Source organism: Lepidochelys kempii, chromosome 8 (genome assembly GCF_965140265.1).
Source record: "Lepidochelys kempii isolate rLepKem1 chromosome 8, rLepKem1.hap2, whole genome shotgun sequence".
NCBI classification, from domain to species: domain Eukaryota; kingdom Metazoa; phylum Chordata; order Testudines; family Cheloniidae; genus Lepidochelys; species Lepidochelys kempii.
This window is the reverse complement of record NC_133263.1, coordinates 93,099,599-93,120,652: the sequence shown is the minus strand read 5'-3', so window position 1 is coordinate 93,120,652 and position 21,054 is coordinate 93,099,599. Positions and strand designations below refer to the sequence as shown.

At 44.6% G+C, this 21,054-nt stretch overlaps 1 long non-coding RNA gene across 1 annotated transcript; it reads left to right on the top strand.

Moving 5' to 3' along the window:
* The first annotated feature begins 948 nt into the window (after positions 1–948).
* Positions 949–20,849, top strand: LOC140916592 (uncharacterized). The gene is made up of 3 exons (XR_012160559.1): positions 949–1,120; positions 5,127–5,241; positions 18,496–20,849. It is a non-coding gene; the product is annotated as an uncharacterized lncRNA (long non-coding RNA).
* The last annotated feature ends 205 nt before the right edge of the window (positions 20,850–21,054 follow it).

Here is a 21,054-nt window from a genome sequence, read left to right as displayed (position 1 = left end):
TTTGAAAATGTGTGAAAATATTTAATTTTGAAATATTTCATCAACAATTTCATGAAAAATGTGAACAAAGGGGAAACATTTCCCCCCCACAAACTATAATTATTCATAACCAGCTCTAATTTTACAGCAGTTAGGACAAGATTTTCATATTTGCTAAAGCTAGATGCTGAAATAAATGGCCTGCGTTTCTGATTGGATGAGGATCTTGCAGCTCCTGTTAAAATCAATGGAAACTACAGTTGCTCAGTGCCTCTGGAAATCTGGGCTAAATATAGATTAAGATGCCTGACATTCAGCACCCACTCTTGAAAATTTTGGCTTGACTGCCTTAAAATGTAGCATTAAAATGACATGCTGTTCTCCCACCAGCCATCTGCTTTTCCAGATTTGAAAATGATCGTTTAATTAATTAAACTTCCCTGCTTCCTAAAGGTGGTGAGGGCCTAATTCAATAATATTGTAAAGTGCTTTGAGATTCTCAGATGGAAGGTGTCAGAGAGATGCAAAGTGCATTAGCATTGGTATTATGCAACAGCCTCCCTTTTGAAACTGTGGAATGCGTGTGATCCTGACCTTGTTTCTGGAGGTGTTCCTTTACCTTGATAGTATGTTTTCCTGCAGTACCAAATATGGTCATGAGGAAATACCTGTCTTTCTCCTTATAAGGGTAGGGAGCCACTTCCCAGGCTCACTGTCAGTTTTATTGCTAGTAGCAGTTACACAGCTCTGTTTAGCCTCCTGCCTAAAAAGGCAGTTCCTGAGATCCCTAATCTCCAGGAGCAGAATTCCACAGAGCATACAACCCTCTAAGGTCAGTCATTTACTTACAAGGAAAGCAATAATTCAGGATCTTACTTGTCACTTTCCAAGGAAGCCAGTCAGTTTACACGTAGAGTTTTGGCGATCCTCTACTGTAAGTGATTAGACAATCAGTGAATAAAGTGAAGGTGTGGGCCGATCCTGCAAGCTGTTTCATGCTGCTATTTCCTCCACCAGCACAGATCCCCATAGGACCCTGAACAGCCACAGAGGTGCACCCAGGTGGAGCAGCTGCCAGACACAGAGGCCTTAATTTGAAAAGCACCTTGGTGCTTCCCAGCTCAAAGGATCTCATATAAATGTAAGGAATATTTTAGATATTAATGGTTTTTCAACATTTTTGAAGAAATCCCCGTTTCTGAATATTGACTTGCCTCTTTCCCACCCACCCAAATTCTTTTTTAGGGCCAGATTCTGACACCCTTACTCAAGATCAGCAGTATCTTTCCACTGGTTTCCCTAAGCCTAAACTTGACAATTCTGGGAGGGATTTTCAAAAGCACAACTGGTTTAGCCTACACACAGCTTTTATATCAGTGTAACTGTGTTGGTTAGGGGTGTGGTACAACCCCTAGTGTAGACAGTTATACCAGTATAAAATTGTTTATACTGGTATAGCTTATTCCCCTTCCCTTACCAGAATAAGCTCTACTGGTATAATCATATTTTTACTGGTATAACTGCATCCACACTAAGGGATTTTACTGCTTTAATGCCAGTATAGTTAAAGCAATACAACTTTTGCATGTAAACAAGGCTAATATGATTTAGGAGCACAAGTCCCACAGGAGAAGTTGTAGTCCTTAAGTCACTTAGGAGCTTTTGAAAATTCTACCACCTAACACAAATCCTTGCTAGCTCCCCTCCCGCATATTAATTATCTGTGTTTTCCTATCACTTCCATTTGATTTCAGTGGAATCGGTTGTGGAATAACGTAAATAAAGGTATTGAAATCTGGCCCTTACTGTTTAAGGGGCAAACAGATTCAACTACCTTTTTTGTGATAACACATGATAAGGCAGACTCAACAACAGATCAGTTTAACAGGCAAGTATTGTGAAAACAATGCACATGCACATAGTCTTTGAAGTATTTATTTGTAAATGGGACTTTTATGGAAAGTGTTACTATAAAAGGCTAGAAAGCTTTTACCGAATTGCTTGCCTGCCTCTTGGGACTGGCTCTGGTGCATATCTGGTCTTGAGTTATATAAAACTACATTTTTTTGAAAGTGAAAAAAATAGTTTATTTATATGGATGTAAATAAGTAACATAAAAGAGCACTTATCCTGGGCTCCAGGTGCCCAGGCCATTAATTAGATGATACAATGCAAAACTATTACAAAATTTGTATTTCTAGAACCTGAGATCAACAAACAGTCACAGTGGTATTTTTGTTTTGAAGAGTTTTTTACATGGGAGGTGGGGAATTGGAACTGATAGAATTAATAATGGGAAAACATTTATTATTGGTTGAGTTCTGGTAACCTATAGAGAATATTCACTGATATTTCCACAGGAGTTGTTTCATTAGGTGAAAGTCCCTCCTTTTGAATACATAAAACATCCCATCTAGCCCTGAAGAGAGCCATCCTATAAGGAATATTAGCAGAAATGGATAATAAACATTAAGGCTAAGATTTACTTAAGCGACTAGTGATTATTAGTGCCTCAATTTTTGGGTGTCCAAATTTAGTCACCTTAAAAAGGTCTGATCTTTAGTAAGCAGGGGTCAGCAACGTGTCTGTACATGGGCACAAGTGTCCATGGTAAAAATTTTGAGGACCGTGAGGAGCGCTTATGGTCACCTTGGGTGGCTCCCTGCAAGCGTCTCCCTGTCCCTGCTGTTGCTGGCAGAAGTGCGGCCAGGCGGCTCTGCAGGCACGCTGCCTCCGTCCCCCCCTCCCCAAGGGCTGACTCCGCAGCTCCCAGCCCATTGGCCAGGAATTGCAGCCAATGGGAGCTGTGGGGTCAGTGCTTGTAGACAAGGCAGCACACAGAACCACTTGGCCATGCTTCCACGTAGGCACTGGAGGAGGGACATGTCGCTGCTTCTGGGAGCTGCTTGAGGTAAGCGCTGCCCAGAGCCTGCACCCCTGAGCCGCCCCCCTGCTTCCCTGCCCCAGCCCTGATCCCCCCTCCTGCCCTCCAAACCCCTCAGTCCCAGCCTGGAGCTCCCTCCTGCACCCCAAACCCCTCATCTCCAGCCCCACCCCAGAGCTTGCACCCCCAGCTGGAGCCCTCACCTCCCCACCCCCCTTTTCCAGCCTGGAGCGCATACCCCCATACACACACCCCCACCCCCTGTCTCAGCCCCCCACCAATGTCCGTCACTAAGTCCGGTAATGTTGTCAAGTGTCCATCGCGCAACACAGTGGTGCTGACCCCTGTTAGTAAGCGCTTGATCCAGCAAGATGCTGAACACTCTGGCCCAGATCTATGGAAGTTAGGAGCCTAAATACCTCTGAGGATCTGGGCCTCTGCCCCTGATCTAGCAAAGCACTTAAACACGTGCTTAACTTTAATCCCATGAGCAGTTCCACTGAACTCAAATGTTAAGTGCATGTGTTTTACTAGATCAGGGATACAGCATGCAGAACCCTGCAGCCAAGTGCTGAATGCCCACTTTTTAAAAGACCATGCCAAACTGAGGCTCTTCAGGTTGAGCACCCAAAAACCGAGGAACTAAAATCACCAATTACTTTTGAAAGTCTTGGCCTAGAAGTTTACTTACAGTGAAAAGCCTTCATTTCCGCATGTCAGCTCATGAGTACAAGACCCGTTGCCTATTTTCTTGTGTTTTCCCATATTTGGTTCCATGTTTGTGCTGTAAAAAGTTAGGAAGTATGGTCAAGTACTAAAACAACGTGACTAGGCTTCAGGGCAATGGTATATTTCATGAGAGGAAAAAATATTTTATAAACATGGTCAGCTTCCTACAAGAATCAGAGCCTGGAGCACCCTACAAAATGTTCCCAGCAAGACTCACTGTCCCTTGTAGTTACCATAATGAAAAGCGGGCTGTGTCCTGGCTTTGCGCTGAGCAAGGGGCAGCACACTGTTGAGTTGCTTTTGGAGCACACCTAATGGGAGATGGTGACTCTGAGAGATCTGCCTCCTCGTTTCCCTCTGCTTGGCAGGCCTATACAGGGTGCAGTATAATTCCTGTGGCTTGCTAGTGTAATTTTGCTAACCAGCAGATTGCGGGGGGGGGGGGGGGGGGTTGGGGGGAGGGGGAGCTGTGTTGACTCCTTGTCCTGCCCACTTGCCTGGGGATAGGAGTTTAGCAGCCGCACAAATGCCACTCTTTCCCCCATCTGTGATCTGGGTAGCTGGAGCAAGGGAGAAAGAGCCACCCGTACTTCCTTGTGCTACCACATGAGTTGGGCTATAATCTGACCCTGTAATAGTAAGAAGAAAAATAAAGTGGTAAAGCAGTTCGGAGATTCTTTTATTAAAGTGTCAGAAACCCCAATCCTGACACAACATGCTACACGAGGCAAGGGCTCTCTTTTAAAGAGCAAGATTGTATGCTGTAGGTGGGAGATACTTGTAGAATTTACTCACAAAGCGTTTGTGCATCACAATAAGGGGATTCAGTGGTTACATTGTTGAGAATAATCCTGTTTCTTGTACCCCCAATGGCTGATGTACCCCTTAGGCAGAAACCAGGAAGAGATTATGGAGTTGGCCAAAAAGGCACTGCTTGCTCATACGAACATGCTGGTTACATTGACAGTCTACCTGTTTCTTTCTAATGCTCCATCTACACTAGGCAAATGATCTGTTGCTGACCACAGTTGTCACCACTGGTTTGCCCTCAACACACATCATGTGATATAAAAAATGCAATTCAGCCAGGCCTCTACAGTGCTTCTTGTAACAACATTAGTAATGGCTTTGTCCAATCTACACTAGGATCTTAATCATTGTAAACACCACTTGAGGGGAGGCTAAGGGACATGGGTGCAGCTGGAGTTGGGGTGAATGATGGAGACTTGTCCCCACTTCAACATTTCTTCCCCACTGTGCAGTGGTGTCTTTCTCCATATTCTGGTCAAGGGGAGACAGAGATCTCTACTATGGCTCGCTGGCAGGTGTTTAGATTATTTTGAGGTCTCCTGACTAAACCATGACAGGGGGAATCCTGGTGTCCGAATCCCCAAGATTTCTGATGTCATTGTGGCTCACCAAGAATATATTTCTTGTAAGACCCTATTCCCCAGCTAGTAACCCAGCCCCTTGGTCATGGATTAGGAGATTGGCAGTACAATCTAAGTATTTGTCATTACCCCTCTTCTTCCAGATGGCAAGAGCCGAGAGACAGAGCTCACAGCTTTCTCCATCTCCATGGAACAACAGGAGGTCAATGTTGCTTCTGATGATTCCCTCACCTGTCCACTCCAACTTGTAAAAGATAGGTAAGGGGCAGGGGTACTTTAAGAAGGGAGTCACACATGGCATTGGGGAGGGTGTAAGGGAATGCTAGGGGCTGATGGAGCTTCCAGGTCCTGGGCCAAGGTGGAACTGGTTCCTTCAGAGCAGATGAGATTGATCTAGTATCACTTGCCTGGGCTGGTAAGCCTGTCCTTATATAAAGGAGAGGAAGCTGAGGCTTCTGCTCAAGGTGAATCAAAGGGATAAAGCCAGGGCATAATGAGAACCCCTCAGGAGGTGCCATTCTCTTAGGGATCTAGGACATCTTGCATGTTTGTCCTTCATGAACATCTAATTGCCATAAGGCACACACACCTTTAATCCCTATATATTTAAACCAGATCTGCCATGATAAAATCTGGTTAGAATTGCACAATAGGGTGGACTAAACTACCTGCCTAAACACAAAAATCCCTACAAAACCTATTTTTAATTTTTATATTAACTATCAACTACAAATTATCTAGCTAGCAAATTCATAGGAAAAAGAGGAGTGGCATGCTTCTCCTGCCTGGTCAGTTTAACCCGTTTTAATATCCCCAGTAACTGCCAAGACGAGTGAAGTGGTCCGATAGAAGAGCTGATCCACTGAAAGCTGTACCCTAGAAATGAACTCCACTAATCAACTGTTCATGACTCCAACAGATGTTTCTGGTTTTCAGACAATTAGAACCTCATGCTCCTTTCTGCTTTCTTGCTCTGTTTTGTTTTTTTTTCCTTTCTTTTTTTCTTTACCCTACCAGGAGCAAATGCCACTACACAGCTGAAGCTTCAGAACTTGCCATGTGATAAGGGAGACAAATTAAGCCAGTCAGCAATGTCAAGGTTTGAAGTGGTGGTCCATTGAAAGCGCTGGGTCTTACAAGCCTGAGAAGTAGCACGTAAAGTGACTATGCTGTGGTTTTGTTGTAGTTGCCAGGACTCTTGTGTGAAGTTTTGAAACGTCTGATGAACTTGGACCAAAACTTCTTCTTTTCAAAGGCTGAATCATTTTAGGATGTGGAGCTAAAGTTAAATGATACTTTTGAGGATATGAGTATTATACTATGCAAACCACAGACACAGGATAAGAATTGTTGACACAATATTATTGTACAGTTACATATCTATTGAGATAGGTCTCAGTCATGATTTTTCAGAGGCAGCAGAAATATAAAGGCAAAGGAAATGTTTTACTTTGATTTATTTAGTTCTTTAAATTTGAATTGTCCCTTTCAGTTTCTTCTTATTGATGAGTGACTGATGGATACCTGATCAACCAATATTGTAAGAGAATCTGGGCAGGAAGAATGAAATGTAACCTCCCCAAAAGGATGTGGTACAATCTCATGCCACCAAAATCAAAACCAGCCAGTGGAAATGAAACACCTGTTGTAACTGTACAATGAAGCAATGCAAACCTTGTAGCCACTGGAGACACATTTCTCTGGGAACGTACCAGTCATTTGCAAACTATCTTTCTGTTAGCAATGAGCAATTCCCCAAGTACTCTCCTTTGCCCACAACTGACACACAGTCACTTGAAGCAGGAGCCATAGTTTATCAGGGATGAATGGGCCAGACCAGGAAGTTTATCAGTATTCACAACTCAATAGGCAAACACCAGGGGAAGATCATGACCAAATGTGGGACTTTATAACTAGTGCTTGTTGTTTCAGACATCCCAAACAGAGTATATTAACCCACTGCTGTGGCTGGGCTTGTTTTCTGTGATAAAGGCAAGTACAAACAGCAGACTGAGTTGGAAACAGTGTCATTGGGTGAGCGGTGAGAAAAACAAACTGACTTCCTCTCCTGGCAGTCTTAGAATATTAGGTGATGTTACCAAAGGCTGAGCAATGCCAGCAGCACTGTAGGACGAGAGCATTCTCGCCGAATGTATGATTTCTGCAGTGCCCAGGTGCACCGCTATCATTAGAGTGTGTCAGTATTTCTACTGTAAATGCACAGGGCCAGAACCTCAGTGGGTGTAAATTATAGCAGGTGAGGATCTGGCCCAGAGTGCGCACTGTACAGTTTCCCTACATAAGGCCTTTTCACAGCTGCAGCCAAGCTGGTGGAATGCCCTCTTCTTTGAACTTTGTACTCCTCACTCCTCCGGGGCCAAATTTTGCCCCCTTGGCGCTGCTTGCATGTATTTGAGAGCAGAATTTGCCCTTTGGTATTTTTAAAGAGAGAATGAAATTATTTCTTTTTCTAATTGTTTCTAATTAGATATTGTATGTGGGGTTTATGTTGTGCACTGTCTTTAAACACTGGCTGGGTGCGATATACAGTGGTGGATTACTCACTGGGCCAACAGGGCCGTGCCCAGGGGCCATGGCCAATTGGGGGGCCCCGGAAAAATGGGCGTCCTGTGCCCCGACCCACTCTGCCTGCCTGCCTGCCTGGTGCTCCTGCCGGGGAACAGGGGAAGACCCCATGCCCTGACCCCACTCCCCAGCAGGAGCAGCAGGTGGGCGGAGTGGAGTAAGCCCCCGCGCTGCGACCCCATTTCCCTGGCAGGACTAGGGAGGGGAGGGAGGTGGATGGCAGGGTGGGTCTGGAGGCAGAATGGGTGGGGAGGGGCCCCCACTTGGTCTGGCCCAGTGCCCCACAAAACAGTAATTCACCTGTGGACATATAGTGCTATCAATACCCAAAACCATTCTTCTCTTGGGCAAATGGAACATCTTCAAGCCCAACCCAGTTTTCTCACCCTGCACTTACCAACTCAGCTTTCTGGTTTGTCTCCACTGCTTTTAAAGTTAGTAGCACCTTTAACCCTGAATTCCTTCTTCACCCTCCCACATCTGCAAATCTGCCTGTTGCATTCCCAACAACACTGCCTGGGTGAATGCCATTGATTTCAAGGGAGCCAACACCGCTTGCGAGTCACTGCTTCAGCATTGCCTCTACTAAACCTGCCACCCTTACCTTCATCTCCTCTCATGTTCGTTATTATGATTCCCTTCTCCATAGCCTCCTAGCGACGCGTACCAATTTCCAAACAGCACTGCCTTCATTCTAGCCATTCAGAGATGCGGGCCTGCATCAACATGATCATCAACCCCAGGGTCTGATTCAAAAACTGATTTTCCTTTGTCAAGGTCATTCTGAATTCTAATCCTGTCCTTCAAAGTGCTTGCAACCCCTCCCAGCTCGGTGTCATCCACAAATGTTATAATGGAGTGGAGGGTATGCTTATAAAGGATGACACCAAGGTAGCGATCCTTTGAAGGACAGGATTAGAATTCAAAACAACTTTGACAAATTAGAGAATTGGTCTGAAACCAACAAGATGAAATTCAGTAGAGACAAGTGCATAGTATTTACACTTTGCATGGGAAAAAAAAATCGAATGGACAACTACAAAATGGGGAATAGCTGGCTGGGCAGTAGCACTGCTGAAAAGGATCAGGGGGTTATATTTGGGGTTGGGAAGGAATTTTCCTCCTGGAAAGATTGGCGGAGGCCCGGGTGGGGGTGGGGGAGGGTTCGCCTTCCTCTGCAGCATGGGGCACAGGTCACTTGCTGGAGGATTCTCTGCACCTTGGAGTCTTTAAACTACGATTTGAGGACTTCAGTAGCTCAGACATAAGTTAGGGGTTTGTTACAGGAGTTGGTGGGTGAGATTCCGTGGCCTGCGTTGTGCAGGAGATCAGAATAGATGATCATAATGGTCCCTTCTGACCTCAAAGTCTATGATTCTATAGTGGATCACAAACTGAATATGAGCCAACAATGTGATGCAGTTGCAAAAAAGACTAATATCATTCTGGGGGTTATTAACAGATATGTCATATGTAAGACATGGGAGGTAATTGTCCTGCTCTGCTTGGCACTGGTGAGGCTTCAACAGTGTCCTTTGAAAAGAGGTGGACAAATCAAAGAGAGTCCAAGGGAGCATTACAAAACTGATAAAAGGTTTAGAAAACCTGACCTGGGAGGAAAGGTTAAATTTTTTTGCCATGTTTAATCTTGAAGAAGAGTGAGAGGGAACCTGGTAACAGTCTCCTTTATGTTAAGGGCTATTATAAACAGTGATCAATTGTTCCCCATGTCCACTGAAGGTAGGAGAAGAAGTGGTCAGTTTAATCTGCAGCAGTGGAGATTTTGGCCAGATATTAGGAAAGGCTTTCTAACGCTAAGGATAGTTTTGCTCTGGACTAGGCTTTGCAGGGAAGATGTGGAATCCTCATTAGAGGCTTTAACGAAGAGGTTAGACCATAGGTGCTGGAACTACGGGTGCTGGGGGTGCTGTCGCTCCCCCGGCTTGAAGTGGTTTCCATCGTATCCAGGGTTAACAGTTTGGTTCAGTGGCTCTCAGCACCCCCACTATACAAATTGTTCCAGCCCCCTGGGTTAGACAAATGTCTGTCAGGGATAGTCTAGGTATATGTGGTCCTGCCTCAGAGCATGGGGCTGGAACAGGTGACAGCTCAAGGTTCCTTCCAGCCCTACGTTTCTATGATTCCTGTTTTTAAAACACTCCAGGGACTTGCTGATGCAGACTTCACGGACAGTGTCCCTTCTGCTGCTCTAGGGCCAGCCTCATCTCTAGTACCCTGACACATACTTCTGCCAGCCTTCGTGTGAGAAGTTTCTCTTCTGCAGCTCCTATCGTTTGGAGCAGCCTTGCCTGACGGACGATGGGTACGTCTACGCTGCGGCTGGAGCGTGGGTAGACAGATTAGCACTAGCTCTGCTTGAGCCAGCAAGCTATAGACAGCGGTGTAGCTGGGGGTCTGGGCAGGTTTGTACTGATGCCTATGCTACCCCTGGCTATACAGCTCTTTGTAGTGCGCTGGCTCAAGCTAGTGGGTTTCTGGCTCCCCACTCTGGGGAGCGCGCTCCAGCTGCAGGGTAGATGTACCCTATGTATCTGGTCCAAACTGAGACAGTCAATGGAAAGGCTCCTGTTGATAGCATGGTATTGGATCAGATCCGATCTCATTATAACTTTATTTTCCCCTGGCTTCACTTTTAATCTCTTTCTCTTTACTGCTGTAGCGCGCCAAAGCAGTCTGGGAGAGAGCTGTTGTGAAAAACACTGCACAAAATGTGTTCCTTCCCTGGTGTGCTATCTTAGGGGACATGCTGAGACTCTCGGGGACAAGAGCAGGTTCAGGACTCTTTAGCTCAACTCAAGTGTGAGTGGCCATTTTGTCTCCTCCCATCCCCACGCTGGTTCTGCTCTACATGGGCAACTGTAAGCCAACTGTAAATCCAAAGTAATTACTGAGGTTGGTAATGTGCGGTCAGTTGAGCCTTTCCTATTAAAAAGGGCTGGTCTGGAGCACTAGTCACTCTCTGAAGAAGGGCCAAGGTCTGAATAGGGAATGAAACTAAATCCTCCTCTTGCCCCCTATTCAGGTGGTCTCTGTAAGTCTGCATTTAAACACATGGGGCCAGATTCAGCCCCGGGCTGTGGTGCAAGGATTTCCACTTTCCATTCAGGGTCTGGTGGAGCCAGTGCAGCCCAAGCACAGACTAGGGCTGCTCTCACTTGCACCCCTAAAGTAGTGGCCCCTATTGGGCTTTGCAGGGATGTAAGAACACCAGGGCCATGCCTGGTCTCTGACTCCACCCCACCCTGCAACGGCCCCTGCCTCTGGGCTTGCTGCAGGGGTGGCACACAGCTGGCTACTGTGCCTAGACATAGAGCCTCCATGCCCTGGGGATATACCCGAGGGGGAGTTGAGCCTGTTCCGTGGCTCATTTGCATGAGTCTAGCCGGCATAAAGGCACTGGAGGGCAGTGATGAATCAGTCCCATAGGCAGGGCAACAGGGGGGAAATTTGCTCTGCCACTAGTTGCTTTTCAGGGGCTTTCAGTCTGACCCCTCTCTCACTAACATTGTATTCGTGCCCTCCCTCACATATGCACCATGCAATCAGTGGATAGTCATCTGCCTGTCGCCCGCCCACAGAACACACCAGGAAGGAAATTGCTGCTTTCTAAAAGTCGAGGATATTTTAAAAAAAAAAAAAAATGTAGGCAGCCCCGGGTGTTGTACCAATTCCTCCGGGACTGAAGGAATCCTTTCCCCTGTGATTCATACTGAGCTGTACAGTCCATCCGGCAGTGGCTGTGTCAGGCAGTCACTCACTGATAAATGGGTGCTGGCTTCTGGCTGCTGCTGGCACAAGAGGCTGCAGTGTTTTCAGTCTCTTTGATTACTCAGGGCACTGGTACTTCCTCTGGCATTTGTTTGTCTGCAGGAAGGGGTGTGTGTCTCTGTGTGTGTGTGTTTTCTTTTTTTTCCTTTTACACATGTGGAGCCTGAAAGTTTGATTCAGACTTTCTCCCTTTTCTCCATTTCCTGTAGGCTAATGGCTCTGTTTTCTGGTGATTAGCCAATACCAGCTGTTCTGGTGATGAAGATGTCTCAAATCAATTCTATCCTGTCTGGCTTTCCAGGAAGAGGGTCCCCCTGTCTCTCTGATTGAAATTTATCAGTGTCACTGCAGGCAGGAAATTTGCTCCTTTACAAACTTGCACTCGCCCGCTTATTTTTATTGTTTTAACATTTTCCAGAAAAATAAGTCAGAAAACAAACCTACTTCCTCTTTAGAAAGTGCTGTTTTTAACCTCTGAAATGCTGATTCCACTGGTAGGTCATTGTTATCGTAGAGCACTTTAAAGTAACTGCAGGATCACAAATTTAAAAATCACAGTCAATGCTGAATCAGCATAAAGAACAAAACACTAAGAGCACCGTTTTCAACCCTCAGTGCCTACAAAGAAGCTCTTGAATACTACCTCTAGGCTCCAGTGATCTCCAGAAGGAAGGACAACAGGATTTGGGTCTTTAGCACCAAAATAAGTAGCTTTATTTTCAAAGGTGCTGAGTACCTGCAGTTCCCAGAGACTCCAGGGGGTGCTCAGCACTCATGCCTAAAATGTGAGCGCTTTATAATGGAGTTCAGATGAGGAAACCCTTTTTTTACTAAACATTAAATTTGGGTGCATTAGTGCTTTCCACATTTTTTTCCCCCAAAGATCAATATTAATGAAGGGTTTTTTGAGACATACAAGCTGAAGATACTCTCTTGATTAATTTCAGACATTTTTGGTGTCCTCCTTTGCCAAATTTCATTCTGGCAAAGGCAAAAACATATTTCCTACTGCAGTCTGCAGGAAAACAATGTGTCTTTTCATAGCTGGGAGTCAAGTTTTGGCAATTAAATTAGGACCAATGTCCATTGATCTCAGTGGAAAACCCTATTATAAGAGAGAGCTCTTAGACCACATCCTGCCATCATTCTGCACTGAGAAACCCCTCTAAGTCAGCAGGAGTTTTGTACAAAAATTTATAGCAGGATGTGGTCCACTTAAGGGCACTCTGAAGGTTGATAAGCTCTAAACTGAACCTTCCCTTCTTCATTCTATTGCTATTGGTCCTCTAAAATCAGGTCTTCAGATGAAACAAAACCCCAGCTTCTCAGTTGGGTGACCAAGCACAACTAACACAGGCATTAGGTTCTTCCGAAAGTGTGGACACAAGTATGAGGCAAGCCTGTGACATTGCCCAATTTCCCCACTTTGCTTTCTCCATCCTAGTAAGCATGGGATTGGCTCCACATCCCTTTAACTTCTGAAGAGAATAGCAACAAGGAAAGAATTTCTGCCTTAGATTGACCAGTGACTTTGGCAGGTGAAAAGTGTTGCTAATTATTAGTTCAAGGGCATAGCTGGATGAGTGGCTTAGCCTTCACTACCAAATGTCTTTCACCTATGACCAACATAAATGATTTCCTGGGTCACAAATCAGCTTCTAGCTTGAGGGGTGCTTGGAAGATCAAGTATCAAGTCTGTAAACTCTCTAAATTTCTTAGAAGCGCTGATTCAAAGAGACAAGAGAGAGAGAGAAAAAAGAAAAACTGCTTCCCTTCAGTTTACTGCATATAGGTCTTTCAACAGAGACCTTAAAAATTGAGGACTTTGTGTTCTGGATCAATGTTACAGGATGGCAGTATCATAGTCTGCTGGCTAGAATTTCCTGATTGGGAGTTGGATGGAAGAGGTTCTATGCACAGCTCTGACACTACCTGATCTTGGGTAAGTCACGTAACTTCTGTTTCCCTATGGGCATAAAAGGGACAATGATTCTCAGCTGCCTTTGTAAAGTCCTTGGTGATTTATGAATTAGAGCCATATAAATACTTAGTAAAGGGCCTTTCTTTGGTAAAGGTAAGGGGTTTGCATTGGAGTCTTGGCAAAAGTGTTCTTGCCCCCCCGCTCCCCCCTTGGCTGTTGCCTTCTGCCCCAGAGGTAGTGTTAAAATGGTGTATGGTGAATAATCATTCCATGCCAGTACTTACTGTTGTTCATGCATGGTCTATAAAAGTGAGTATTTTAGTAGAAGTACATTTGTGTGATGCTTACAAGAGCTGACCTTAAGTTCTATCAACCTGACGCTGTAGAAACTGCCTGATAAAACACTCACCTGGTTGTCAAGCTGTCTGGAATGATTCATGAATATGGGTGCCAACCTCAGGCCAGATTGTTTCAAACCAGGGCACAAACTCCAAACTGTCTGTGTGGTCTAGAAATAAATTTCACCAGCTAAGTATCAAGTGTGAATGCTTCAAACCCTATGACAGCCTGGGAGTCAGGCAGTCCTTTTATGTACTCTGGTCTATCTTGTCATACAGGCTAGCCTGCCTCTGTGATAGATGGTCCCTTACACCAAAAATCACAACAATATTCAGGTTAATCCTAGTACCACAGGACCAGTCACTTACCAGTCAATTGCACCTTAGATGGCTCACCAAGGACAACACCTGTAGCTAATCCTATCTTAAGCTAACTAAACGTTTATTACTTAGGAAGAAGAAATGAGTTATTTACAAGTTAAAGCAGGTAAACATACAGGCAGAAATGAGTTACAGTCTCAGATTTCAAAAAATAATAGAAGCTACTGTAATGTACAAGCTCTCTATAACCTTTAGGGCAGACCCAAGCGAAGCAGTTTGGAGATCCCTTGCTTACGCTTAGAAATATTGCCCTCTCCAAATTCCAAGCAGCATAATCATACGGATTTGTCTAGTCAGGGATTTTCATTCTCTTCCCCCAGAGATCAAACTGTGATGGGATGAGGGTTTAAGCACATCCACTCTTCATGGGTGTTGGGTGGGGAGGGGGAAGATACAGATGATATAAGTGAGATTAATGCATGCAGCAACTCAAAAGCATTTCATAAAGTCCAAATGCTAAACACCTGTCTATAACTCTAATACCTAAATACTAACACACCGGTGAGCCAGACTGACTAACTCATAGCTGGAAACTAGTGTTCAGTGAGGCCGAGGGGCCTTAGCATGAGCTGCCACCTTGTCTGCCCGTGTCACAGTGGTAACTTCAGGTTTCAGAGTAACAGCCGTGTTAGTCTGTATTCGCAAAAAGAAAAGGAGGACTTGTGGCACCTTAGAGACTAACCAATTAATGGTAGGAGACCAATTAGACTGGCTTCCAGTGTCTTGGCGAACTGTGTTTTTGTGTGGCTTGAGGGTATCCCCTTGTGCTTCCAAAGGTAAAGCTTCCCTTAAAAAGAGTCTAGTTCTCTTAATTACAAAAATAACCTTCAAACTGTGAAGGAAGCCTAGCTGATGAAGTGATGTCTGCCTGGGTCTGGGGTGTGACGTGCCCCATTCGTATCAATGAACTGTGAACCCACACAAAGCACACATCAACATGAATTACTTCACTGTTGATCAAAGCATGAAAGAAAAGAAGGGAGATAAGGATGCATAAGCCACCTCACCATAACAAACCTGCACAGCCTGTTCAAGCAAAAGCTTGCTGAATCTTGGGCCTTGCAGACATGGTATGGGTCATTTTTCTGTAGCTCTGCTATGTGAACTATTCGTTCCTCTTGCTGTAAGGGATGTGTGTGGCTGTGGGCACTGCGTGGAATAACTAATGACCAAAATGGGGGAGTTAGAGGTGGAAGTTTCTTCTTAAACAGGAAGCATGTGAACTTGCCATCCTACCCCAGGCAAAGGAGGAGACCTCTAGGTTCCCTGTAGAGTTCTCGATCGTGAAGCAGATTTTATTCATGCCACAAGGCAATTGGAACGTGAAAAGCAAGAAAACTAATGGAGAGGGAGGAGAGCTTTGTGGTTAATGCACTGGACTGGGATTCAGAGCTTTGAGTTTAGTTCCTGGCTATGCCATGGACTTTCTATTTAATCTTGGGCAAGTCACTTAATCTCTCTGTGTCTCAGTTCCCTATCCATGAGGGTTTATCTGCATGAGAAAGTTGCACCGTTTTAATGTAAAGTGTGATATTAACCAGTGCAAATTCCTATGTGTTCAAAACATGCTTATTTCAGTTTCACTTAAGTCAATTAGGATCGGTTTACATTCAACTGAAAAAACCCACTTTTCAATCAAAGAAAGTGTCTGCACAAGGATCTGCACTGGTTTAACTAAAAAACAATTTAAATTAAACCAGTGCAGCTTTCCCATGAAGGTGAGAGAACGTTTCTCTCAGCCATGTCTTTTACGATGTGCGTGTACAGCACCTAGCACGATGATCTCAGCAGGGCCTCTACACAGCACAGGAGTGCTGCTGCAGGTAATAACCATAACAGGTGCGGCCCTCATACTCTCGATCCCCTGGGTTGCAAGTTTGGCAGCACAGTCTGAAGAGGCCCTGTTTGCACATGTACTTCCTGGAAGAAAATGCACTTCAGACTGACACAGATGTACTTTCCAAGCTTTCGTTGGGCTGCAGTAGAGAAACTGGGGAAAAAAATGCGGTGAGAAATACCTTGAGGCTGGCCTCTTTAACAGTGGGGACTAAAACCAATAGGGGCTTGAATAATTTATGAGCTTCATTGCAATCCTTGAGTTACATTCCCTTTGACTGAAAAATGTGCGAGTTCAGTCTGCCCGTGGAGCCGCATCACTGAGATGAAAGGGAAGCTTTTAACTGCTTCCTGCTATTGTCTTTGCTTACTATCTGCTTTGCCACGAATGTTCTCGTTGGTAGGAATTCTCTAACACTATGTTCTTGTTTTGATTCCCAGGAACAATAAAAAAGAATACGGTTTGGAAAGGACATATGGAAATCTTCAGGGCTGAAAAATAGCTCTAAAGGACAGTAGCGTGATAGTCACTACTGGCAATACAAATATTTGGTGTAGATATAAAAGAAACTTGCACTAAACATACTGATATTCTGTCTGGGTAGAAATGCGTAGACTTAATGCCTGATCTGGTCAGACAGCAGTAGGATAAAGAAGAGCTTTATCACAGTCTTTGTAACGTTCTCTCCACCATGGACACTAAATGATCTTTAATATAAGTCAAATACTCCAAATGAGGAAAGAGAGAGAAATTAGTCTGAACAGGAAGCTTCAAATACTGTAAGACTAATTGAGTTTGGATAATTAAGGGGCTTTAGAGAAGTAATTCAGAGGAGAATGGGAAGGGAGGACAACTTAATTGAGATTGCCTGTCTGTGATTTCTCTGTGCAGCCTTCTGTGGCATGGCTTGGTTGCCCTTCATCCTGACCTAATGGAGTTGATGTCATTTTTATGAACTTTATTAATTAGCACATTGCAGACTTGCATTTACATTTTAAAGATGTTTCTACACTGTAAAAAGCACTGAGATGATCTTGTGTGCCTTCAATTAGTGAAGAAAACAGTACCCCATAATATATGCCAACTCAGGGACCCAGCTGGTAGCATTTGTAGGGTTCAGGCTAGGAGCTAGGTGATGAGGATAGGATGACCAGACAGCAAGTGTGAAAAATCAGGATGGGGGTGGGGGATAATAGGCACTTATATAAGACAAAGCCTCAAATATTGGGACTGTCCCTATAAAATCGGGACATCTGGTCACCCTAGATGAGGAGCAATTGCTCGGTGCTGTTCCCTGCTTCACTGGAGGTTGTGAATTATGCAGAGATGAGTCTAGCAGCCAAATCCTGATCTCTATTACATCAGGTAACCCAAGAGCAGAATCTAACCTCCTTGGAGGGAGAAAAAAAATGGCATCAGTAGCTCCTAATGGTGGTGGCAGGGTGCTACGGACTGGACTGTTGAGGGTAGATAGCAGGCCAGTTCCATAGTTTGCAGTGGAAGTGGATCCTTTACAGTTTGGCACTGATATAAATAGTTAGGAGGAGCAGCTTAGAAAGGGTGTTATATATGTTGGCTTCATGACTCCAAAACAAAAGAAGCAAGCAAGCCACGTTTTAAGAATCTGCTGGTGTCTGAATGATGCTTGCACTTACAGTTGGTAGCCACGCCAGCTCAGGGTGTGATCTCTGCAGATCTCAGAAGGAAAGCAGGTCTTGGCCTGGCCACTAGTCAAAGGGAGGCTGCTAAACACAACCCAGGGTGCAGCAGAAGGTGGTGCGAGGGATTCATTAGGCAGAACTCTTCTCTCGAAGTCTGGACTGGACTGTACTGGATGCTAGTGCTGCCCTGCTAGTGGCGCCCTCTCTTAGTTCTATCTAAAACAGGGCCTTGCCATGAATGGTCACAGATTCATAGTTAGTTTTTTTTTTTTTTTTTTTTTTTACGGCCAGAAGGAATCCTTATGATTATCTGTTCATTAGATCATTAAAGAGCTCCGGGCACTTTTGGCAAGAATGAGGATATTGGCCCCAGAGCACTGCTAGATTACAATGTGGGTATTAAAGTCATCTTGCATATTTGTAGTATTAACTGGATATGATACTCTTCCCTTCCCTCCCTACATTTTTGCATAATGTTACTGTAGGCTATTCATCAGCTACTAAGTTCTACCTCAGAGGTGGCTGCACTTTGGTTGCTGGTGAAGTGGTTCTGGTGTGTGTATCTAAAGTTTGTATCACGTACAGTAAATATAAACATAGATACTGTTTTGAAATAATGCATTTAAGTAGTAAACATAGTAGAAATATATTAATATGCAAATATATAATGAAATACAGGGAGTTTACAGCACTTAGTAAGTAGGGAGCATCAGTCACCATAAAACAAAAAGCATTGTAATTCTGGGCATACCTGGCATAAGCGAAAAGTGCATCTAGATTGAAAACTTATTTGCAAGATCACAGGATTTCCTTTAGAATGCATTTAGAACAGAAGGTTTACCTTCCACATTACTGCATCCTTCCACTTAGCACTCAGGTGTGTTCTGATCAAACCGCTAGTTTCAGTAAACTTTGGTAATGGAAACGTAAACACCCGAAGGTTTCAGAAAATATGTATTATTACAAAACTCTTATATAGTGCCATATATTTCCTTGCAGCTTCACCCGTTCCCAAGAGTTTACAGTCTGAAGCCCTGTTCCAAAGCTGAATGAACTCCATCAGAAGAATCTCACTGACTTCAATCCGTTTTGAATCAGGTCCTGACGTAGCTTACAGGGATGCCGATGAGGAGCAAGTCTGCTGAGACACTGTCATAGAGTCACCGGGCGGTGCTCTGGAACTACTCCATAGAAAGCCAGTCAGGACTCTGGGGGAGCCTCCTCTCAGTGAGCAGACTGTCTTCAGGGCAAGAAGCTTACACAACTTCGATCTTCCTGAGTCTGGCCTTGGAGCATTCGGCATCCCCTTCCACACCGTGCGCTTCCCACAGCGAGTCCACATAGGCAGGGCTCCTGCGGAAGCCAGTGGGTCTTGCACCCCAATTCCACAGTCAGACATGACTCTCAGCCAGCCAGTAAAACAGAAGGTTTATTAGATGAGAGGAACACGGTCTAAAACAGAGCTTGTAGGTACAGGGAACAGGACCCCTCAGTCAGGTCCGTCTTGTGGGGCAGGGAGGCCAGAGTCCCATCTGGACCTCCCTCCATTTTCCCAGCCAGCTCCAAACTGAAACTCTCTTTCCCCTCCTCTGGCCTTTATCTCTTTCCCAGGCCAGGTGAAATTTCTCTTTGAATTTCAATTCTCTTTGCTCTCCAACACCTTCAGTTGGCACCTTGCAGAGGAGGGGCCCAGGCCATCAGTTGCCAGGAGACAGGGTGTTGGCCATTCTCTGTGCAGACACCATCACACTGGCCCTCTAGGGCTCTGCAACAACCACACACCCTTATCCCACCACCTAGATACTTAAGAAATGCATAGGGGAAACTGAGGCACCCACCCAGTATTCAGAGAGAACATTAAGAACAGTCTCACTTCGTCACAGACACCCATGAGGATGTGGGGACTCACTAAGCAATGAGAAGAAAGAAGAGGCGTTTGCTTCAGATAGTGAGTCATATGACTGTACCACCCTGAACAGTCTTAATCATATCTGATCTGTGAAGCTAAGCAGGGTCAGGCCAGGCCTATTCAGTAGTGAGTGGGAGACTTTGTAGGAATACTTGGTGTGGTAGGCTTAGTGAGGAGTCCAGTGTCTAGGTCACTAGCCTGGGATTTGGGGAGGACAACTTCAGGTCCTTGCTGCCTTACAGACTTCCTGTGTAATCTTTTACAAGCCACTTAAGTCTCCTTGTGTCTCAGGTCCCCATCTGTAAAATGGGGGTAATAGCACTTACCCCCCTCATGGGGGTGTTACAAAGATAAATACATGAAAGGCTGAGGTGCTCAGGTATTATGGTAATGGGAGCTATATAAGTAATTAAATTACAGTCTTGAAGGAAGAAGGCACAGCATAAAGCATTGGCAATGCAGACAGTGTGAGCTGGAGTATGAGATGCACAAAGGGCAGGATGATATTCGGTCTTTGATAAGAAGCTTGACTGCGGGGCAATAGGGGATAGGAAGCCAATGGATGGAATTAATGGGGGGAGGTGATGTGTTTGGCTTCAAACAAAAGTAGAGGAAGGTGAGAGGCAGTGAGTCTAGCCAGAATAAAGTTGTAGTCCTTATAACAATAAGATTTGCAGGGTGAAATGCGGGTTGCATTGAAGTCAATGGGAGTCTAACCACTGACTTCAGTAGAACCAAGATTTCTTGATCCATTCCCATATGGTTTGTCACTAGTGTAGGATGGGCGCTTAAAAATGATGCTGTCTCCCTGTAACTAGCCACTGTCATAATTAAGCTGTATCATAATTTTAAAAATAAGAGAATCATAAATAGGTTTGAGCAGGCAAAAACCTTTGGCTATGTGTCCTGTGTCATAAATAACTATCAAGCTGGGACTGTGCCTCAAAATCTCATTTGCTTCCACTTTACCTAAGAGTAGAATATGTGATTATTTACACACAGTGTCTTGTTTCTATTAGTACTTTTAAAACTCACTATCTGGAAGCTATCCGTTTAATCTAAGCTAATTAGGGTAATAACAGCCGAGTGTTATTTTTACACACTCATCAGCAAGCAATCCTATTGACTGTATGCCAATAATGTGTTGTGAACAGACTCTGATATGGGCTTGTGGCACACTGAGTGAAATTTCCCACTTAAAGGCAAAAGAATATGGCTCAAATTCTCCCTTCATTTATAGTGGTGTGCAGCCTCATTGACTTCACTGGGGTTACACCCATGTTCATGACAGAGAATAGGTGGTGACTCTCTCAGAAGCAGGTAGCCATGCACTCAGCACACAACGTGATGCCATTATCTTGGAGAAATGGGAGGTAAGGTATTGCACATTTAAGCCGCAGTCCTGCTTTGTTTGTGAGACTGATGCTTACTCATGTCATACTTCTATACCTATTAATATACAACTTTTCTATGTTAGCTCATCTCTTTAAAAGGATGGTTACAGTAAAGAGTATACTAGTCAGTGTCTCACTTTCTTTACTGCTTTCTTAGGGACTATTCTTTTTGGTCTGTGTTTACACAGCGCCTAGCACAATGGTTTGTGACAAGGGCTTATAGGTATGACAATAATACAAAGTGTTGCTCATTCC